The sequence below is a fragment of the Sinocyclocheilus anshuiensis genome, unplaced genomic scaffold, assembly GCF_001515605.1.
Source record: "Sinocyclocheilus anshuiensis isolate Anshui unplaced genomic scaffold, SAMN03320099.WGS_v1.1 scaffold2247, whole genome shotgun sequence".
Classification (NCBI taxonomy): Eukaryota; Metazoa; Chordata; class Actinopteri; order Cypriniformes; family Cyprinidae; genus Sinocyclocheilus; species Sinocyclocheilus anshuiensis.
The window spans coordinates 36249-49550 of NW_015536612.1; the positions used below are offsets into that span (position 1 = coordinate 36249).

At 37.2% G+C, this 13302-nt stretch overlaps 1 protein-coding gene across 2 annotated transcripts in view; it reads right to left on the bottom strand.

Moving 5' to 3' along the window:
- LOC107703837 (cysteinyl leukotriene receptor 1-like) overlaps window positions 1-13302 on the bottom strand; it is a 21043-nt gene that overhangs the window by 6377 nt on the left and 1364 nt on the right. The window contains exons 2-5 of one of the 2 annotated variants that reach the window (XR_001635872.1): window positions 11513-11576; window positions 10892-10939; window positions 10448-10610; window positions 10076-10267 (exon numbers count right to left, since the gene is read on the bottom strand). The exons of the other annotated variant lie outside the window; for it this stretch is intronic. The gene's annotated coding sequence lies outside the window, so the exon portion shown is untranslated. Of the gene's footprint in view, window positions 1-10075; window positions 10268-10447; window positions 10611-10891; window positions 10940-11512; window positions 11577-13302 lie in introns of those variants that run through there. 2 annotated transcript variants of the gene reach the window in all.

Genomic DNA, 13302 nt, shown 5'->3' on the forward strand with positions numbered 1-13302 from the left:
CTTGGTTTTGTATTTAAAGGATTGCAGCAAAAGGGTCGGGGTGATTCCGTAGTCAGAGAGCCCGTACTATGGAGTGTCTCCACACACTCAATACTATGTATTTTGCTAAAGTCAGGTATATATCTTACTCTTAGATTCGTCTTTGAGAATTTGATGTCTTGTATTGATTTGATATCGTTGAATTGGCTATGGAGATAATTGGCATAATACATATTTACCTGACTGATTAATAAATTGTTACACCTGACTGATAATAAATTGTTACATTTGACTTATTCTGACGTACTCTTAAATTATTTCCTCAAGTAGATTAAGTGAAGGTTTATGTTTCCGCAAATCTGCGACCAGGGTTAAGTACATACTAAATCTCAGGTTAGATGGAGCATGGGCACATCAGGTGAGGTTATAGATTTCTGACTAACCGCTTGACCTTAGTTTAAGTTGTACTCAGTTACGTTAACCATGTATATGTTTGAAGTGTTAATTAAGTTGTACGATGTTATATTAGCTATCGGGGGCTAGACAGAGGGTTCTAGCAAAACTGCTGATTAATGTTTGAAGTGTTAATTAAGTTGTACGAAGTTATATTAGCTATCGGGGGCTAGACAGAGGGTTCTAGCAAAACCGCTGATTAATGTTTGAAGTGTTAATTAAGTTGTACGAAGTTATATTAGCTATCGGGGTAAAACAAACTGACAAATACAATAAAACGAATATACAAATGAAATTAAATAAACAATTCTGTCATTTTTCCATGAAGTTCTACTAACATTACTGTTCAGGTAAGTAATAACCTACAAAAGAAAGCTAAAAGTAATCACAACTGTTCTCCTCCACTTGAGACATATACTGTGTTTAAGTAAATACTCTCCAAGCCGTCCATTTGGACATATTTTGTGTGTATTTGATCGATTGGACATGCGCCCGAAGCTCAAAGTGTAATTTGTTTGTCCGTTTTGGAGCGTGCCTCGCGCACACATTTCAGCCTGAGGAACAGCGTCCGGATTGTGCTTTCAATGTTTTATTATCAAACATGTCCCGCAATTTAGCAACAGTAAAGACAGCATCTTACAACAATCATGTTTGAAAAACAGCTGGCGACTCTGGTGAGATAGAATTCGCAAAATAATGTATATATAGCAATAATAAATGTATGTGTGTTTTATTAATTTCTCCAGTACCGATAACAGAACCGTTAACGTCAGAGCTTATCGATACTCCGGTCTTTCATAATTTAGCCCCGGTACCGATTAAATACCGAGTTTCGGTACCCATCCCTATATGTGGTGCTGTAATTCTGCCACAGAGATACACTAAAAACTGAGAAAACTTGGAGCATGATTGGGCATAAACCTTCTGCACTATACATAAATGAACATGGAACACTACATTGGGGAACATGGAACAATACATTTATTAATCTGTGTTAATGTTAGTTAATAAAAAGACAATCGTTCATTGTTTGTTCAAGTTTTTGTTGCGTGACGTAGCGGTGTCTGACTATGGGCGAGACGTGGGGTGATGACGTCATCGTTCCAGAAAATATACGGATCCGTTGTCCACACGAAAACGCAAGGGTGTCATTTTCAGATTTATACACTCTGGGACCCGGTTTCAAAAAATAGTGGTTTCACTCTGTCTGGACGAAACGCCTATATGATACAAAATGTTTGTGTGTACAGCTAAATGCGCCTCCGTGTGGACGGGCCCCGAGTGAGAAACATTTAGGTTCAAACTTGTGAAGACCAGTTTTTAAAGTATTGGAATGTGTCTTTGAATATCTGTGACATTTGAATTGCTGCTTGTGCAAAACCTGGGTCAGTCTAAGCCTACATAAAAAAAAGTGAAAAGCATATATCTGCTTAGTTAAGGGTTGATTTTTTGATTGTTGTTGTAAAAAAAATGTCATGTTGACAATGTTGTGTTATAATAATATGTTTAAGTCTGATGAAATTATGAAGGATTAGCAGAGCCGGCGCCAGCGCAGCACTGATGAGGGGGCGATGACGTAGCAAAAAGTAAAAAAAAACATATGTGGCCCATTCACGTATTTGTCGGACCGTAAACAAACCTGCCCGCTACTACTACAACTATTAGAATACTGGGTTCACACAGATAGTGTTTTGGTTGCGAGACAGGTCAGTGGAAGTGTTTTTGTTTTTTTAACCGCAAGGTCTAGAGACATGTTTTTAGAAGCTGAATTTCTTTGAACTTGAACGCCGTGTTTTAGAATGATGTATTATGCGCGAGAAGCTGCTATAAAGACCTGCGACGAGCGCAGCATTTAAACACAAATTCAAAGTCGTCCGGAGCGCATTTAGTTCGAAATACAATGGAAAAGTACCACAGTGGAATGAAAAATGCGTTCTGAGTGAATGACCCTACTAAAAGGTACTTAGCAAATACAGATGGCAGAGTAGCTATTGAATAAAACAAAATCGCATAACCAACTAATTCGAAAATCTGACATCCAGGAAATAATATGTCTTAGGCAGCAGTTTTACCACAAATACAGACAAGGGATACCCCTTGTCACAAGCTTATTGCGACCGATTCCCTGACATAACACATTCATTGCGAGTTGCGACCCATTTAACAGATGCATCATTTTAAGTTAGAACAACTTCAAAAGCACCAAACAATAACAATACAGCGAAATAACCAACTAACTACGATCATCTAGCCCTCTATTAAACATTAAAGTAGTGCTGCATTCTTAGTTGCACCGTTTGCCAGGGAAATTTGTGTGTCAGATGTAACAATTAAAATGCGACTTTGTGAAATGGACTGTCCAAAATTGTTGCTATAGTAGCATTATATTAATGCTATAAAGCCTATGCATTTGGCAACTGTATTTTTTAAAATAAACCATTATATTTCATAAATAAAATCTATTTTCACACTCACGACCACCCCTAAAAAAAGAAAAACCACAGCTCTCAAACTGAATTAAATGCCAATGAATAAAAATGTGTTTTAAAGGGGTCATAGGATGCCCATTTTCCACAAGTTGATATGATTATTTAGGGTCTTAATGAAAATCTGTAACATATAGTTTGGTTAAAATTTCTCAATGGTAGTGTAAAAAACACCTTTTTACCCGGTCAAAAACAGCTAGTTTCAGATCAAGTTCTTTTTGTAGCATTTTTTTTAAATGTTAATGAGCTCTGCTGACCCCGCCCCTCTCTTCCGAGCCGCTCTCTGAGAGACTGTTTACTTTAGCTGCATTCATCGCGAAACTTGCTAATTAGCACATTATTAGGAAAGGCGATTTGCAAAGATTCATTAAAAAAACCTTACAGTTACTTCTTCTGTTGGTGAAGCTGGATCACGAATGATTCTCGCGAACATAGACGCGTTTATGTAGATCGGGGGTGCATTCCCTTCAGAAACAGTGTAATCCACGGCGTCTTCAGCGGCTCAGATGTCAGGAGTAAATGACGACTGCTACGTTCATTATTACATCCAACAACAGAAAACCTCAATCACTTAGGAGTCATTCTTGTCTACATCTGCTCCGGCGGTGAAACAATGGCGGACTGATGACAGTCACTCAGGGTGGAGCTAAGGTAAGACGCCAGTCCAGCTGTGCTGAAACGCTACTGTCAATCAAACTATCGTGGGAGGGGCCTGTCTGTGTGACGTCACACAGACAGGCATCTGAGATCGGCTCGATTTGAGAAAGGGGTAAAGATTTTAGTAGATTAACAAAAACCACTGGGTGGATTTTTATCATTATAGGGTGGTTGTGTACACACACTGCTAACACACATTTCAGTTCAAGCAACTTGTAAAAGTACATGTAGCATCCTATGACCCCTTTAAGACACACAGACAATGGTAATGAATTCCAGAGTTTAGGGGCACCTACTGCAAAGGCACGATCTCCCCTGTGCTTCAGTCTTACTCTAGGGACTGCCAGCAACATAACGTGCAGTTGTATAAGATCAGTGGCCTGTAGCATGAAGCGAGATGAACAAACTCAAGAGTTGCAGAGTAAGTTTTGAGTTGACGAAACCCAATAAAGGTTTAGGGTTAGGTTAGGGTTAGGGTTTACCCTAACCCTAAACCCAACCTGGTTTAGATCAGGATCAGCGGGCTCACAAAGCTCGATGTAAACGTTCTCTGTCAACCCAGAGTTTGAACCAGAGTTTGTGATTAACTCTGAAGAGCCTGCACCTGAACGTGTGACACGTGCAGCAAACAGCCAATCACAGGGAACATGGAGAGCATCAGCAAAGCGTCATTTCACTTCTCGTGAGGGTCAGCGCAATTCACTTTTCTGCTGAGGATTAAGAGATGTCATTATTAAAAATGTAATACATTTAAATGCATTTACAAGCCAGGAATAAACACTTCAAAGTTTGGCAGCAGAAAGAAAATATATGACTATGCAAAGGAATCAACTGAATTTGATCATTTATATATAGTTTCACACAGAGCGCAAATGGAAAACATATAAGTTTAGTCATTTTAAAAGTTGGATATTGTCCGGAATAGCCTTTGCGGCCGGGGTAAAAAGTAACCAGTCAACTAAAGTCCCATTGCAGGTGCATTTATTGTGCAGTCGGTGACAAAGGTCCCCAGGATAAAGGCAGACATATTACAAATATCTATATTACGATATCCAATCTTAAAAGTCTGATCACTGCCATTGTGAACCAAACATGAGCACGAGCACGGCACACTTGAGCCCAGAGCACATCTTTTGCGGCATTTTACATTCTAAACCCCGTCTTCCGGTACGTACCACTCTATGGGTAAGCTCAGGCATAATTACCATATACAACCTTTAGCCATACAAACACATAGTACATACATAACCCAGATACCAATACAGTTTTAAACACACAAGACATAAGAATGAAAGACCAACCAGATATACATTTATATAGTATATCTGTTAATCAGGTAGGTTGGGGCTAGGCCATTTAAGGATTTATAAGCAAGCACTAAAGCCTTAAAATCAATTCTAAAATGGTCCGGAAGCCAATGTAGGGAAGCCAATATGGGGGAAATATGTTCGTTTTTTCGCAAGTTAAAAGTCGAGCTGCAGCATTCTGCACTAACTGCAAGCGTGTTAGAAATGTTATTTCTCTCCTGTTTTAGTATTTGTGCCGCACTCAAGCTATCACATATTGTTGAGGCTGGATATAGCCTGAGGGAAAAGGCTGTTCTTGTGTCTGGCTGTTTTGCAGATCAGTGCTCTGTAGCATCAGCCAGAGGGCAACAGTTCGAAGAGAAAGTGGGCTGGATATGAGAGGTTTTCTGAGCCCTTTTCCTCACTCTGGAGATGTAGAGTTCTTGGAGGTTGGGCAGGGGGCACCAATAGTCACCTCAACAGTCCTGTCCATTTTAGTCTTCTGATGTCTGATTTAGTAGCTGAGCCAAACCAGACAGTTATTGAAGTGCACAGGACAGACTCAGTGACAGCCAAGTAGAGCTGAGTGAGCAGCTGGAAATACAGCCTCTGATGGGCCTTTTTCAGCAGAACTGTAACTTGTGCATATCAGTGACCCATTCATAAAGAAGATGTCAGTGTCTTGCTTTCTTCCAGAATGAATCAGCCATTTGATGGAAACGATTGAATGGATGACCGAACATCTCACTCACTAAGACTGATGCCACCTAGTGGTGGTTTTAGTTCCATATTTAAAGTATCATTTCATCTTTGTTTTTACTCAGACACAGGACATGCATTTGCTCTTTTAATGATCTGTTAACACACTTACTTTCCTACTGTATATTAAAAATACAATTACAGAAAGGGATCAATCTTGATTTTAGAGATATTATTTTAATTGCTTTACAATATAGACTATGCAGTGAAACAATGGCCATGTCTTTTTAAATATTATACAAGACTTTATGGAAGTATTATTCTATGTACTTTATTAATAAATACTGAATATTTGTTTTAACAAGACAGCAGTACATTCAGTCATGTCTAGCAACTTGACAAATATATTTTCACTATCATCAAGTTTAATGTGATCTAATAAGTATTGTGGATATTTCTTTGCAAACTGATTTTATTAAACTTTAGGAAACTATATTTAATTTATTTCTATCTATCTATCTATCTATCTATCTATCTATTTAAAACTTTTGCGATCTAAAAGGATATATCATGTGGCTTCCTCTGGTGGAAAATATTTGCATTGCTGCTTGAATTTCTCATTCGCTAGCTGTTATCAATGCTGCATTTATTATAATCCCACAATAAAGACAAATATGCAGCAACTAAAATCTTTAAAAAATACAATACTAAAATATCTGTAATCATTGCAGCTTTTTTTCCGTTTGCAATATCTCTTCAATTTATTTGTGCGGCAGCAGAGAACTCAAGTGGAGATTGTAAGTGATGTCTCTTGTAGAGGAAGCGCAGGGGACGGAGAGAGCAAGTGCAAATCTGCAGCCAGACCCTTCTCGACGGTTTCACATCCTTCATTCGACATGTTTTGATGGACACATCGGGTGTATTCTCTTCGCCCCAATATTCAATAGAATTTTAATAGTAAATTTGTGCTGACTGTGAGGATGGAAACATTTATGACATAGCCGTGTGCATTTAATAGACCATCTCATACTAGCATTCACTGCTGAGCAGGATCTCTAGCTATGAATGATGTGTCTTCACTGGGATGCAGGCAGCCTTCTTCTGAGATGCATTTATAGTGCCTCAGCCTCAGTTCATGAGCGTGAGAGGCTGATGAGCACACATGCTTTCCCCCCCAAAACATTTCTGCTGGACAGACTATAACTCCCTTTTCCCCCCTTTCCCTATTTAATGTCGGCATGACATTCCCCAGTCTTCAAGCAGAGTGACTTCTTTTATTTATAATTTTTATTTTTTTGAATAATATCACTCAACAGATCTGTCTTGTGATGCAGCCTGAAGTCAATATCATTCAATATCAATATTGTTCATTTAGGCCAGAGAAGAAGTAAGCCTAAGCCTGGTTTCTCCCAAAGATTTGACCTGATGGAGTTTAGGTTCCTTACCACTATCACCTGGTTTGCTCAGTTGGAGTTTAGAAGACACTTAATTGAGTTCTTCTATATAGATGAATTTTACAGCAATGACACAGAAATAACGACTGCTAAATAACAACTCATACTGCCTTCTGTAGAGCTGCTGATAGCTGAATTTTACTTGTTTAACAATTAATGGGTGGAGGCTGGCTGGGCTCTGGCGAAGAAGGACTCCTCACTCACACCGATGGTTTAGGCCGGTGATCCACACTCTGATAAAACCCCGTCCACAAATTCAATGAAATTCCCATGTGGGCAGCCACACTCTGGTTTTATGATTCAAACCTGCCCAGAAAAATATGCAGAGCCTGTCATCATCACAGTGAACAAGATGGACCAGTTCCACAAACCTCTGTGTATGCAAATCGAGGCACTGATTAGTGATGGGAAAAACAAACCTTTTTGAAGCTTCAAATCAACTGAACCAATTACTTTGCACTGTTACGAAGCTTCGAAACACCACACGCTAGTGACGCCTGCTGGTTAAAACGGTATAAATGCAACAAAAACTCAGACCAAACATACATAAAACAGCCCTTACAAACCCACTGCAAAGGTTTTGTATTAATATAACATTAAATGCGATTAACATCAGCGAATACCATTAAATATGTAGCGTCTGTATAACATGCGTTCTTTTATCAATTTGCAGGGCTTGATTTGTTAGTTTTATAAAGAGCTTGTCTAAAAAGGCCAATAAGATACTATTAACCAATACTCATCCTTATAATTACACAAATGTCTCATTAAAATCTCTACAAATGTATAAACTGATCCGAGATCAGGTAAAAACCATTAACATGGTTCAATGATTTGGATGAAGAGAGTGTAATGTGCGCACATCCAAAAACTTTGGGCAGGTGCTCGATTATATGAAACACTTCACAGTCAATAAACAAAAATCTGCACAATGCCACTACTGCTCTCAAAATGTATTACAATCACAACGTTTCGACCCTAAGGTCTTCGTCAGGCAAAACAACAAGTGAATCAGAAGAGTACAATTTATTATCAACATCATCCATCACACCTGATATAATTCATCAACCTAATTATCTAATCACCCAATGAACGAAAACGGAAAAACAAAAACAAAAAACACCACAGCACAATAACCAATGGATATCACAAAAAAGGTTTCAAATCAAATTCCAAATTTAATCCTTTTGGAAAGAGAGTATTTAAACTGTAAATATGAAACGCTTCCCTCTGTAATAAGATTTTATTGATGTCGCCACCCCTTCTGGGTATTTTTACTTGTTCAATACCTAAATATCGAAGAGTCGACAAATTATGTTTAAAAGCATGGAAATGAATGGCAATGGGGTTCTTTTGGTCATTCAATCGTATACTACTTCTATGCTCGGCAATACACACTTTTAAACAACATTTTGTTTTATGCATATATGTCAAATCACATGGACATTTAATCATATAAATTACGTTTTTGGTGTTACACACAAAATAATTCCCTTTACTTTTAGCTGTTTCCCTGAGTGAGTATGGCTAGATGTATGACATTTAGTTGTGAAGTTACATTATGCACATTGTCCGCATCTATAATTACCATCAGGGACTGAAAAAGGATGATTCGAACGTTCCAACCCTTGATCATTTGTGTATATTGAGGGCTCGTTTATATACAGTTCGTGGAGGATCTTTGCAACAATGACTCATGACAGGGTCCGAACTAAGAATATGCGAGTGTTTTTGTACTATGTTTGCAAACTCATTACTTAAAGCAGAATATTAGATAATACAAGACAGCCTAATGCTAGTCGATTTCGAATGTGTTCGAGCAAGGCAATCTTTCTGATCGAAATTATCTAATCCATTTATTTGTGTAACCTCTCTCACGAAACCTCTGGCATAAGTCCTTACACTGTTTTTCATACATTTCATTATACGTGCAAATACTATGAATCCGCTTGAACTGACTAATCTGAAGACTTTTCTTTAGAGGAGTAGGAAACTCTGACCGTTTAATATTGTATTTCTATCCGTAGGCTTTCTATACAGATCTGTCACCAATCTATTATTATCTTTTATTATGAGTAAGTCAAGAAAACTAACTTGACAAGCATCAACGTCAACAATGAATTTAAGATGTTCGCTACTACGGTTTAAAAATGGTTGGAAATCAAGTTAATCATTCTCCGAGCCACACCATATAAGAAAAATATTGTCTGTATATCGACGCCACAGAAATATATTAGATAAAAAAGGATTGACCATTGGATTAAATACACAATCATGTTCAAAATGATCAACATATAAATTTGCGTAATTCAGGGCCATTGTGCTCCCCATTACAGTTCCCTTTTTATACGTAAAAACGTTTTTAGTAAATACCAATTTCGTCAATTCCTTTAAACACTCAATGCTAGGACTCTTGTTACTAAAACAGTCACGTAAAAAGAAGTAAATAGCTTGTATACCGCCATCAATGTGGAATATTAGTATAGTGATTCTACATCTAGTGTCACAAGTAATACATTACTTACTCTTAAAACCACCAGGTAGACCTACACTGTAAAAAAATACCTGTAGATTTTACAGTAAAACACTGGCAGCAGGGTTGCCAGCTGGTTACTGTAATTACAGTACCGTTGCTGTAATTTCATTTACAGCAATTTCCTGGATTTTCTGATTACAGTAATTTTCAAATTGCTGTATTTTTTTTTACAGTAAACTACTTTAATATGTGTATGCTATAATATTAGTGAAAAATAATCTGATAATCTAATAATCTGGCAGCTGAATTTTAAATTTAAACTATTCATTAATTGCATACGCTTTAAACAATATTTAAATGGATAAAGTGTTGTATAATGCATAACTTAATTCACCTATTATTTCACAAAACAAGACAATAAAATAATAATAATTTGACAATTCTTAAACTTGAAAAACAAGTCAAAATGTATTTAATATATAACTTTAAAATGTGCATGAAAGAAATGTCATGAAACAGTGTATTTAGTATTATTTTGAATTACAAAATAAATTGGGCATGAAATTAAACATTTATTACCCTGCATAACTTTAAAACAAACCTCAAGTTAACCAACATGGTCATAATAAAATTGTTCTATAAACCACAAAGACACTTCATGAACAGTCCAACATGGCCAAACAACAAGGCCTCAAGTGAGTCCAACAAAACTTCTGATTAAAAAAGGGAGAGCAGTTTAGCTCCAGATGCGGTTCCATCCCAGGATGCAAAGAGTGGCTAGAAATATTAAAAAGAACAAAAAGGACAATATATTAGATAGCCTACAAAACATACAGTCAGATACTGATAGAGGAATAACTTGCAGTCAGAGACAGAGCGAAGACAGGCACAGTCAGATAAAGATAGAAACTAATAAAAGGAAAAAAAAGATCTAGGTGTTTGTGTGTGTGCACTTACATTTCAGAAATTCCACTGAAAATCCTTCACTTTGCAAAGAAGAGTGACAACATGTGGGTTCACTTCAAGCTGCTTCTTCTGTACCATTTGTCCTGTTGTTTTAGATGCCACTTTTCCTTTCAACTTCATTGTTCCTCTCTCCGGATTAATACCTACAGAGTGCCTAAAGGGTCAGGAAACAGACAATATGTAATTCACATTGGTTTTAGCTTTTGAGTTATGTAATCATGTTTTTTAAATTTGACCAATATGTTAGAGCAGTGTTTCTCAAAAATTGTAGATGTACCACTAATTAAAACACCTGATTTAATTAACCCAGCTTGCAAGTATTAAACAGGGAAACATCTAAATCATTCATCCTCAAAAAATACTATATCTTATAAAATATAAAATATCTACATGTATAAAATGTAGGTACTTAAATTGCTAGAATTCGACCATTACCTTTGAATGAAGTCCAGAGTTCTGGTGGTGTCCTCCTGGTGTAATATGCTGTGAACAGAGAGGCAAGGCCAGACAAGAAGCTGGGCTGGATTAACTCATTCTTTTAAACCAAAGACAACAAGAGGCATTACAAACAAATAATAAGCAAATTAGCAAGTTAGCAAAGGTCCTCAAATACACCTTTCGCTGGTAACGTTAACCGCTTTAACAGCACCGTTCAGAATTTACACCACACACACATCCTCCGTGAGCGGGCTGAGCGCAAGGCTTTAGCGCACGTTTTCATTTCAGTGCCCGTGTTAACAAACGACTGCCTGTGCTAATCTGATTTACACCGTAAAATAATCACGACAAAGTGTGCTGATCAACACGAAGTTCCTGTGAATCACAACTGTTGTCATCGAAGCATGTAATTCTTAACATAGGAACCCAGAGATTTTCTGCCCATAGCTGCTATAACACCGGGGAATGTGTGAAATCCTACCGCGACCGCGCTGCTGAAACCCCGCGCCCCGCGGACGGAGGATGCGTGAATCCGGGGTTACCAATATGAACCGCGAACATAGATACCTTCATATACTACAAACATGAACAATAAAAATGCTGTAATAAGTCACTTACCACAGCTGTGAATCGCTCCTCTTGCCGCTCCCGAATCTCGACCGTTGAAGATCCCGCAATGTCTCTGTAGATTTGAAATTTACAGCAATATACTGTACATTTGCGTCAAATGGCACGCGACCCCAGAATGCATTGCAGTTTACAGCAATATGCTGTATTATTAAAAAAACAGCCTGCTGCTGTAAAATATTGCTGTAATTTTTACAGCAGTTCTTTACAGTGTATTATTGCAGGCGTGGGTTCTCTAACAGAAAAAAATATCGGTGTTCATTGACTCATTTCTGAAACCTTATGTTCAAAGTCTTCCTTCTTTTGTACAGGACTCTATGGATATGATTAAAATATTACAGTCTGTCAATCTGCCTCATAATAATGTATTACTTGTGACACTAGATGTAGAATACGATACTAATATTCCACATGATGGCGGTATACAAGCTATTGACTTCTTTTTACGTGACTGTTTTAGTAACACCACACATCCATTTTCTCACGCTGAAACTGTAATAACAGGATATTGGCGAAACAGATTTGATAAAGGCTCCAGTGCGTATTTGTCTTTGCGCTCTGGAAATCACCAAAATAATCTATTTACAATGTGTCTTCGTAGAGCTGAGCAATGCAGACATATCTGTTGATTTCTGTAACACCTGTGATTGGCCACTGTGTTCACTCGCCTCTAAACACCGGATTTTTTTCCTGCACGCTTGCGAATCCTCTCACTCTAACACAATGTAAATAAGAAGTTCGTTGTTTAAAGGAACTTTGTGAGATTGCGATGAACTGAAGTAAGTGACACCTTTTTAGTGATTATAAAGTAAAGACTATTTGTGCACTTTCTAGGCTAAATACTGTATAATCTGTTCAGAAAAACAAGTTTCGGGAGTGACATATAAATCCCTCATGAATGCATGATTCATTTTCGAATGGGAGAAAAATATAATTTCTCAAAACAGATTTTCAAGCAATGCAGACTAATAAAAATATTTTAAAATATTAACATTTTCGTGTGAGAGTCTTTACAGCGCTAATGCTCACATTGCCAAAAAAAAAGGAGAGACAAAAATAACACTCTTCTCCAAAGACTTTTTTTTCCTACAGATGAGCACTTTTGTAAAGCCCTCTGATGAAACGTGTTCAAGAGTTTTTTTCTTTTTTTCTTTCTTCCATGTGATTGCTATTTAGTCTGCATTCATCTCATTCAAACACAAAAATTAATCATGCCATAGTTTAATATTTGCATTCATGTATTTCAAAATGCATTCATTCAAATTCCATAGAATTAGCATAAAGATGTTAATTGTAATAACGAACAAAATAAATAAAGCCTACCTAAATAAATAAATGCATAAATAACTGTATGCATAGCCGCGGGAACGTATTTTGAGCTGGGGGGGCTGAGAAATAAAACATATGAGTAGGCATATGGGTGGAATTTTCACATGCTATTTATTTGTGTTAAACGCTAGTAAAACATATCCTTATTTATTTTGTTAATAAAAATTCAGTTTAATGGTTTTTTTTGTTTGTTTGTTTTTTTCGATTAATAATAATGAGCCATAAGCATGCATTTAAAGTAAGGAGAAAATCCAAAAACCTTACATTTATTTGTGTTACACCACGGGTACATCAGTCTTATTCAGTGGCGTAGCAAGTCAGTCCCGGGCCCATATGCAAAAAATGGGTACAATGTAAAATGTGTTTTAAACGTGGCATAAAAATGCTGCCGTATAGGCTACTGAATGCAAACACAATTTTGGCACATCAGCCCAAAAAACAAACAAAAAAAT